Below are 9,195 nucleotides of genomic sequence, written 5' to 3'. Positions count from 1 at the left end.
TGTTTTTCCAAATCTGTTATTATTTTTCTAGCCCTACAAATTGATTTTTGGTAGTTTGATTCACATGACACTAAATAAGTAATTAGTTTAAGTAGATTTTTCATGTTTATTATATAGGTTTGGCCTAAGAAGAGGCTGTCCTGTAGGAAGAAAGTGCCTGAAGCTGTCTTAGCCAAAACATTCAACTTGGTCCTCCTCATGCCAATTTACCTTTGGCCAGATAGTGGAAAAAGAGTCCACATGACTTGGACTCTTTCTGATTGTGCAATATATGAGATGATTTATAATTTCGTTGTGGACTGAGTAACCTTTTAAAAATCTCCATATATATATATGTGTGTGTGTGTGTGTGCGTGTGTGTGTGTGTGTATGTGTATGTGTGTGTATGTGTGTAATAGTATTCCAGTGTCTTGAGAAGTTTCCTTCTGTCAGATTGAAGTGTGTGGGAACTTAAGTGAATTCAGTCAAGGACAGCAGAGTGTTCCAGCTGGTTCTGATCTCATTTGTTTTATGTCCTCCTAGCCTCCCCTTGGCTGAGCTTCCCTGGTGTTCCTGTAATTCCCAGGTTCCAGTCAACAGTTATCATGAGGATCTTCCACCTGGTTTTCATGGTGCTTTTTGTGATGATCTACAGTACTGGCACAGGTAAGGAGTAGACTGATTTTTAAAGAGATAGCACTGTGATTATAGAGAAAAAACTCAGTAAGGGTCCTCATGTATTGTCGCAAATTGGCGGTCTTTGGATTAATGTTGGAACGTGTCTGACACTAAGGGAGATGAAAGGAAAAGCTTCTTCCCCTTACTTTAAGCTCAATATGAGAAAAAATGTAGGTAGACACAGATGTATTTATGGCCATGTGAAGGAAGGGCTAGGGGGAAAGGGCACTGAGAAATCTTGCTTTGAGATTTTTATGTGTTTTCAAAACTCTTCAAAAGTCCAAGAAGTTAGGCTAGCTTGGATAGGTCCAATATGTTTTCAAAATCTCACCAAATTCATAGGATCCTATGTTGGAGGTGTTGGAGAATGGAACTAGTAATGTCTCTACCACGTTTTATGGATGAAAACACTGAAGTCATAGCTACTCCAAGGTCACAGAAGTAATGAGAATAATAAAAGCTTGGATTCATGCATGCCAAAAAATGAAATAATTCACACTTTTTTTTTTCTGCTGCATCATGATGCACTATTTCCGTTTTAAATAAGGATTCCTATTATTGTGTACAATACCGGAGACATAGTAGATATTTAAGAAATATTTGGCTATTGGAGGATTTATAATACCTCTTTCTCTCTTCATCTCGTGGTGTACAAAGGCTTCTATTTACTCTTATTCCTGGCCAGAGCTACTAGGATCTCATTTCTTTAAAATACTGTAGTTTTGTCTTCCAAATTAAGAATTCCCCACAGCTTCAGTTTCTTTGTCACCCACAAACAATTTTTTGGTATTGACAGCATTATCTTCAGGTTGTTTATATAAGGAAATTGAGGTGTACCAGTTGAATTTGAAAGAGCTCACCCAATGTTAGTAGTCACAAGATGTGGATTCAGATCTTGGTTTTGATATTTAATGCTTATATAAACCTATCAATTCTTGTTTTTTCAAGAGCTCAGTAAACTCATCTATAAAATTAAAGTATATAATTTAGATGATTACTAAGGTCAATAATCTAAATATTCTGATTCTTTCTACCTTTTATGGAATCCATTTCTAGTGACAAAGAAACTTGTTTTCTTGAGTTTTATCAACCATGAATCTGAGTCTGTTTTAATATTTATCAGTTTTTACTATATTTACTTTTTTCTTTGTTTTATTTCTTTTCTTTTTTTAATTAGGCAACCATGGTTAAGTGACTTATTTAAGTACACATAGCCTACTAAGTGTCTAGTGTTTGCATTTGCAGATTTGCAAGCAAATCACTGCAGATTTGAACTAAGGTCCTCCTGACTCCAGGGGGAAGACTGTATCCACAATTCTACCTAGCTGTCCCTGTTTTAAATTTTTTAAAAAAAGTTGAACTTATTAGTGTTATTCTACAAAAGATGAAGCTATGATAAATTAAGATTAAATGTCTTATGCAAGATAATATCTGAAATATTTGTCTGAGGAACAAATTTGTTAGGGAAGGAGCTTTAGCATTCTTCATTTTAAATCCAGCTCTCTATATAGAGAGAGTTAGAGACATGGGAGTTTACTGAATAGGATTGAGACATAGTTAGACATGCTATACTAGTGAAAGCTCAGGTCCAGTCTCTATACTAATTTCATTCTGCTTATAATATTTTAAGGTCGTTTAAGATGAGAAAGATGTCTCCCATTTTATAGATAATTGACTAAAGGCTGAGAGAGGTGAAATTCACAAAGTGATATGACACATTAAGAATTAAACTTCTTGGATATCTTCAACATGGATAGGAGCTAATCCAATTCCAATTGATCAATGATGGACAGAATCAGCTACACCCAGATAAGACTGGGAAATGAGTGTAAAATGTTAGCATTTTTTGTTTTTCTCCCCAGGTTATTTTTATCTTCCAATTCCAATTCTTCCTTTGCAACAACAACAACAACAAAAACAAAATTCAGTTCTGCACATATATATTGTACCTAGGATATATTATAACATATTTAATATGCATGGGAATGCCTGCCATCTAGGGGAGGAGGTGGAGGGAAGGAGAGGAAAATTCAGAACAGAAGGGAGTACAAGGGATAATGTTGTAAAAAATTACCTATGCATATGTACTGTCAAAAAATGTTATAATTATAAAATTAATAAAAAATTTATAAAAAAAGAGTTAAACTTCTATTATCAAGACCTAGATCCCCCCCCCATTTTACCATGTTGCATTATTTATTGAAAGATTATATTTCTAAAAATCAAATTAATGAATGAACTTTCAAATCTATGGTTCAGATTATAACAAAATAGCTCTTTTTCTATGGATTTATAAAGATAGACTTTAAAATTTCTTTTTCTTCTTTTAACAGGCTATAGTATGTTTGATCAATCTAAGAAATGTAGAGACTATGATGGCGAATGTGTAAAGGGAAAGTGTAAGAAGCCATATGTAATAGTGGGAAAGTGTGTTCTTGGGCTTACAAATTGTTGTATGTCAAGTTGGATTCAAATTAACCGAAATGAACGTGATGTTTGGAAGCTCTGGGATATGAAAGGTAAGAGTATAGAAAATTGAAAAAATTTAAGTGCGTAGCATATTAATTTTTCTTTTAATAATGAAAAACTCAATTGGTAAGTATGCTTCCTTTTTTGTGAGGAAACTGGGATAAAGTGACTTGTTCAGGATCACACTCTATTAAGTCTTAAGTATCTAAGCCTGCATATGAATTCAGATCCTCCTGACTCCTGTGCTGGTGCTCTATCCCCTGTACCATCTAGCTGGTCCTGAAAGTATTCTTCCTAAAACAGAAATGATTTCTGCAGCTTTCATTCATTGAAAAACCTATATCATGCTATATCATTAAACCATAATAAAGAATATATATGGTGGGGGCACAGCCAAGATGGCAGAGAGTAGATACATTTTTATCTGAGCACCTTCCAGTGTCCCTCAGATCAACACCAGATCAAATTCTGAATGGGTTTTGGAGTGACAGAATCCACAAATAAGTGGAGTGTAACAAATTTCCAGTAGAAGATATTTTGGAAGAACTTCAGAAAGGGCTACAATTGGACTGGGAGAAGGGAGAATAGGCTGCTGAGCACAGATAAAGAGCAGAGAGCTGTGTCAGGGTGCCAGGGCATTGCAGTGTCCTATCCCCACTGGCGAAACTACTGGGAGGCTCTCAGGCTACTCTGACTTGGTTAAAAGCCAGTGGTTCAGCAGGTTAGTTATGAGACTAAAAACAAATGCAAAAGACAAATAGTGAGCCTCTGAACCTCAGAAAATTGCAAGATCTGGCCACACCTACCCATCACCAAAAGTCAGTCAGCAGCACCTGTCCCAGGGCAACCTAAAGTGGCTATCACCCCTTTGTCCTAAACAGAACTCAACCTTTAAAAAAATGAGCAAAAAAGAAAAAGCACTCTGACTATAGATAGTTTTTATAGAGAAAAAGAACAGACCTGAAACCCTGAGGATCCTAAAGAAAAATCATTTCTAGATGAAGCCCCAAAGGATGATATGAGTTGGTTCCTATTTCATAGGGCTCTCTTGGAAGAATTCAAAAAGGAAAGAGTGAGAGAGAAGAAGAGATGGAGAAAGGAAATGAGAACTTTGCAAGAGAATTTGGGAAAAGAAAAACAGAAATTATCTAAAGAAAATTTAAAAAATGGATTTGATGAAATGGCAAAAGCATATAACTCCTTACAAAATAGATGATGAATGTTGGAGGGGATATGGGAAAACTGGGACTCTAAGACATTGTTGGTAGAATCATGAATGGATTCAATCATTATACTATAAGCAATTCTGATGAACATGGCTCTCTTCAACAATAAGATGGTTCAGAGCAGTTCTAATTGCTTAGTGATGAAGACAGCCCTCTGTCCTCAGAGAGAGAACTGTGGGAACTGAGTGTGGATTACAACATAGCATTTTTGCTCTTTTTATTGTTTCCTTGCATTTTATTTTTTTCTGATTTTTTGGATTTGATTTGATTTTTATTATATATATATAATATATATAATATGTATATGTATATACATATATTTACATATACATATATATGCATATATTGTATTTAACAAACATTTCTACCATGTTTACCATATATTGGAGTATTTGCCATCTAGGGGATGGAATGGGGGAAGGGAGGGAATTGGAACACAAGATTTTACAAGGATTAATGCTGAAGAATTATCCATGCATGTTTTGAAAAATAAAAAAAGCTTTACTAAAAAAAAAATAAAAGTTAAAAAGTTTATACCCCTATTTGGGAACATGATATGTTTAACTCTTGAGATCTGTATCTCTGTTATGGGTATTCTTAGAGGGTGCAGGTATAATTTGACTTTATTGTGATGCTATAAAAAAGGAAATTAGAGGAGGAAAGGGGATTCTATTGAAAGAAAAGTAAAATGGAGTTAAAATGGGGTAAATTACATCTCATGAAGAGAAAAAAGAGACCTATTATAATTGAGAAAAAGAAAGAAGGGCAATGAACATTGTGTGTATTTTACTTTCATCAGATTTTGGTCAGAGAGAGAATATCTCACACAGTTAGTTTCACAGAGAATGTTGTCTCCCCCTATAGAGAAGAAGGAGTGAAAAGGGGAAAGGAAAGAAAGAGGTTAATAGAAGTGAAACCATAAATAGGAAAAAAATATAAGAAAAGGGGAGGGGCTAGAAAAGGAAAGGGCTGTTTGAGGAAGGTGATGGTCCAAAGCAAAATACTTGGGAGGAAAAGGGGAAAAGGAAAGAGAAAAATATAACTTGAGGCAAACAAGATGACAGAAAATACAAAGTTAGTAATTTTAACAATGAATGTAAATGAGATGAACTCTCCCATAAAACAGATGTAGATAGCAGACTGGATTAAAATACATAATCCTACAATATTTTTTTTTTGCAAGAAATACACTTAAAACAGAGTGATATATTCAGAATAAAGGTAAAAGGCTGGAGCAGAGCAGACTAAATTATATTTCAGCTGAAGTTAAAAAAAAAAAGTAGGGGTAGCAGTCCTTATCTAAAATCAAGCAAAAGCAAAAATAGATCTAAGTAAATGAGATAAGGAAGGAAACTAAATCTTGCTAAAGCATATTATAGATAATGAAGCAACATCAATACTAAACATATACACACCAAGTGATATAGCATCCACATTTCTAGAAGAGAAGTTAAGAGAGCTTCAAAAATTAGACAACTTACCCTCTCAGAAATAGATAAATCTAATCACAAAATAAATAAGAAAGAAGTAAAGGAGGTAAATAGAATTCTAGAAAAGTTAGATATGATAGACTTTTGGAGAAAATTGAATAAAGTCAGAAAAGAACATACTTTTTTCATGGCTGTGCATGGAATGTATACCAAAAATAACTATAGGGGCAGGTAGGTGGTGTGATGGATAGAACACTAGCCCTAAAGTTATAAGGATCTGAGTTCAAATTTGTTCTCCAACACTTAACACTTCTTAGCTGTGTAACCCTGTCAAACTCACTTAACCCCAATTGTCTCAGCAAAAAAAACAAAAACCAAAAAACTAACTATGCATTAAAGCATAAAAACCTCAAAATCATATGCAGAAAGGTGGAAATAGTAAATATATACATATTTTCAGATCATGATGCAATAAAAGATCAGGCGAAAATAAACCAAAAATTAATTGGAAGCTAAATAATCTAATCCTAAAGAAATAAAGGGTGAAACAACAAATCATAGACACAATCAATAATTTCATCCAAGAGAATTATAATAAAGAGATAACATATCAAAATTTATGGGATACAGCTAAAGCAGTTATTGGAGGCCTCTAGATACTTAATTGCATAAAATAGACAAAAAGATCAATGAATTGGGCTTACAACTAAAAAAACACTAGGAAAAATTACAAATTAAAACCCCCCAATTAAATGCCAAATTAGAAATTCTGAAAAACAAAAGGAGAGATTAATAAAATTGAAAATAAGAAAACTATTGAATTAATAAATAAAACTGAGTTGGTTTATAAAAAAAAAAACAAAATAAATTAACCTTTAATTAATTTGATTAGAAAAAGGCAAGAGGATAATAAGATTGTTAGTTTCAAAAATGTAAAGGAAGAAATTTCCACCAATAAAGGGGAAATAGGAACAATTCTGTTGCCCAAGTATATTCAATAAATCTGATGATCATTGTGAAATGGAGGGATAACTATAAAAATATAGATTCACAGATTAACAGAATAGAAAATAAATTACCTAAATAGTTCAATTTTAGAAAAAGAAATAGAACAAACTATTAATCAACTCCCTAAGAAAAAAATATCCAGGTCCAAAATAGATTTATTTGTGAGTTCTACCAAACTTTTAAAAAATGATTAATTCCAGTACTCGGAAAACTATTTGAAAAAATAGGGAAAGAAGGAGTCCAACAAAAATTCTTTTATGACTCAGTTATGGTGCTGATACCTGAACCAGGTAGGGTCAAAACAGAAAAAGAAAATTATAGACCAACTTTCCTAATTAATATTGATGCAAAAAATCTTAAATAAAATATTAGCAGAAAGAGTACAAAAAGTCATCCCCAAGATAATACACCGTGACCAAGTAAAATTTAAAACAGGAATATAGAGCTGGATCAATATTAGGGAACCTAATTATAGCATAATTGACTATGTCAATAACCAAATTAACTAAAATCATATGATTATCTCAATAGATGCACAAAAAGCATTTGACAAAACCCAATTCCCATTCCTTTTAAAAACACAAGAGATTATAGGAATAAATGAAGTTTTCCTTAAATTATCAATAGCATCTATTTAAAATCATCAACAAGCATCTTATGTAATGGGGATAAACCAGAACCATTCCCAATAAGATTAGGGGTATGACAAGATTGCCCAATATCACCATTACTATTCAACATTGTATTAGATATGTTAGCTTTGTCAATAAGAGAAGAAAAAGAGATTAAAGGAATTAGCATAAGTAATATGGAATCCAAATTATCACTCTTCAAAGATGATGTGATATACTTACAGAATCCTAGAGAATCAACTTAAAAACTACTAGAAACATTCACTACTTTTGCAAAGTTGTAGGATGCAAAATAATCCACATAAATCATGAACATTTTTATATATTATCCACAAAATCCTGCAACAACAGATTGAAAGAGAAATTCTGAAATGGTCCGGTCTAGCTCCTCTGAAGGGCTCAGAATAAGTCCTTGTCAGGATAAGCAAAAGTCCTTGCCCCATGTTAGGCGCCAATATGTAAAGTTCTTGAATTGTGAGGGACCGGTTGTCTGCTCAATTATAATCCTTCTCTGGGAGGAGATCTGTAAAATCTTTTCCTTTGTGTGCAGGTTTCTTGGGAGCTCTGAATCTCCTCCAACTCCTGTCCTTCCTCAAATCAGACTGGTCTCCTTTCAGCCTGCCTGGCATCAAAACTCTATCCCAGAGTTGATTCTCTCAGACCCAATGCTGCCCTTCATTTATCCTCCCAGAGAATAGGCATGTGAGAACTCAATGGGGCATGGGGAAATACTTCCACCAAATGAACTTGCTCCTCTTAGAATTCCTAAGGTGTAAACTCCCTTTAAAGGCTCAAACCAAAGGTCTGAGCCAGAGAACTGTCAAGTCAACCTGAGTTCTCACCTTGTAATTGTACAGAAAACCTGAATTCTCACCTTGTCACTGTCCAGACAACCTGAGATCTCACCTTGTAATCCTAACAAAATTCCATTTAAATAACTGTAGGAAATATAAAATATTTGGGAATTTATCTACCAAAGCAAATTCAGAAACTATATTAACGCAATCACAAAATACTTTCCACATATATAAATTCAGATATAATCAATCAGAAAAATATCAAATGTTCATGGGTAAGCCAAGTGAATATAATAAAATATAGATACTACCTAAATTAATCTACTTATTTAGTGTCATGCCAATCAAACTCCAAGAAATTACTTTACAAATAAAGAAAAAATAATAACAGTTCATCTGGAAGAACAAAAGATCAAGAATTTCAAGGGAATTAATGAAAAAATACGAATGAAGGTAGCTTTGCTGAATCAGATGTAAAATTATATTATTAAATAGTTGTCTTCAAAATCATTTGGAACTGGCTAAGAAATAGAGTAGTTGATCAGTGGAATAAGTTAGGTTCATAGGACAAATAGTCAATGACTATAGTAATCTAATGTTTGAGAAACCCAGAGACCCCAGCTTTTGGTATAAGAACTCACTATTTGATACAACTTGCGATGAAAATTCAAAATTAGTGTGGTAGAAACTATGCATTGACTTACAACTAACACCTTATATCAAGATAAGCTCGAAATGGGTTTCTGATTTAGACATAAAGAGTGACATTGTAAACAAGTTAGAAGAACAAAGGATATTTTATATTTCAGATCTGTGGAGAAGGAAGGAATTTGCAGCCAATGAAGAGCTGGAATACATTATTGAACAGAAAATAGATAATTTTGACTATATTAAGTTGAAAAATTTTTGTACAAAACCACTACAGACAAGATTAGAAGGAAAGCAATAAACTGGGAGAAATTTTACATTCAAGGGT

General features: G+C 33.4%; 1 long non-coding RNA gene across 1 annotated transcript; it reads left to right on the top strand.

Annotated features, from left to right (window-relative positions):
- The first annotated feature begins 350 nt into the window (after window positions 1–350).
- LOC141555233 (uncharacterized) lies at window positions 351–4,672 on the top strand. Its single transcript, XR_012486107.1, has 3 exons — window positions 351–645; window positions 2,991–3,176; window positions 4,168–4,672. It is a non-coding gene; the product is annotated as an uncharacterized LOC141555233 (long non-coding RNA).
- Window positions 4,673–9,195: the final 4,523 nt, after the last annotated feature.

This window comes from Sminthopsis crassicaudata, chromosome 2 (assembly GCF_048593235.1).
Source record: "Sminthopsis crassicaudata isolate SCR6 chromosome 2, ASM4859323v1, whole genome shotgun sequence".
Classification (NCBI taxonomy): domain Eukaryota; kingdom Metazoa; phylum Chordata; class Mammalia; order Dasyuromorphia; family Dasyuridae; genus Sminthopsis; species Sminthopsis crassicaudata.
Note: the sequence above shows the minus strand (reverse complement) of the source record. Positions and strands in the feature narration are given on the sequence as shown.